At 29.8% G+C, this 1,230-nt stretch overlaps 1 non-coding gene across 1 annotated transcript; it reads right to left on the bottom strand.

Annotated features, from left to right (window-relative positions):
• Positions 1-333: 333 nt before the first annotated feature.
• Positions 334-440, bottom strand: LOC128775145 (U6 spliceosomal RNA). Its single transcript, XR_008419796.1, has one exon. It is a non-coding gene; the product is annotated as a U6 spliceosomal RNA (small nuclear RNA).
• Positions 441-1,230: the final 790 nt, after the last annotated feature.

The raw sequence follows: 1,230 nt of genomic DNA, 5'->3' as shown, positions 1-1,230 counted from the left end.
CATATAAATTCAAAAGTAAAATTGTTGGATTACATGGTAGTGCTATTTTTAAATTTTTGAGAAACCTCTGTACTATTTTCCATATTATCTGCATAAATTTACATTTCTACCAACAGTGCACAAGGATTTCCTTTTCTCCATATCCTTGCCAACATTTGTTATTTCTTATTTTTTAATATTAGCCATTCCAACAGGTGGAAAGTTACATCTCATTGTGATTTTGATTTGCACTTCCCTAATGATTAGTTATGTTGAGCACCTTTGCATGTACCTGATGGTCATTTATATGTCTTCTTTGGAAAAATGTCTATTCAGTTCTTTCACCCATCTTTTAAAAATATTAAATGCTTGATGTATTTGCATGTCATATTTGCACAAGGGTCATGTTAATCCTCTTTGTATCATTTCAATTTTAGTATATGTGCTACTGAAGTGAGCACTCTTCTTCCTATTTTTTAATTACATTGTTTTTGCTTTTTTGTCTATTGAGTAGTGTGAGTTGTTTACATATTTTTGATATTAACCACTTATCAGATACAGGATTTGCAAATATTTTCTCCAATTCTACAGGTTGCCTTGCATTTTGTTCATGGCTCTTAAGCATTTATTTAAAAGAAAGTGTAACTCTTTATAGCAAGGACACATAATCAAATTATTATAAAGGCCATTAATTTTTAGGAGTTTTTCAGTTACCCAAATAACAATTAACAAATACTTCAGCTCATTTCAAATGACGCTATTTAATATAATATGACTTTATGTAAAGTAGTTCAAAATGGGTTGGCAAAATTGACTTCTGCCAATCTGTAATTCCATCAAAATTATGTTTTTATTCCGAAAAGAATTGTGTAATTTGACAATAGGATTTAAAGTTCTTAAAAATTAAGATTCATTTTACATTGTGATTTTCAATAATTTCAGTCATATTTCTATTTTTTTGGCCTTTCTAACCTCTGAGACCATCTTTGTTTGATTAACTTCCTACTCGACTTCATAGTGCTGATATCAGGGTTATCAGGAAAAAATAGGGGGAAAAAAACCCCTATGACTATTTAATACAATCTATGAGTGCATTTGTGTATTTTTTTAGGTACCATACTCTGATACTTAGAATTTTCATGATCCTTAGAGAAGAACTGGATATATTCCTGATTCAATGCAAACAATAGGAAAGAATGAGAGTGTGTTCCCAAATTTATAATATTCAGCAACATCATGCATTCAAATTAG

Source organism: Panthera pardus, unplaced genomic scaffold (assembly GCF_024362965.1).
Source record: "Panthera pardus isolate Hobbes unplaced genomic scaffold, ASM2436296v1 HiC_scaffold_6, whole genome shotgun sequence".
NCBI lineage: Eukaryota > Metazoa > Chordata > Mammalia > Carnivora > Felidae > Panthera > Panthera pardus.
Note: the sequence above shows the minus strand (reverse complement) of the source record. Positions and strands in the feature narration are given on the sequence as shown.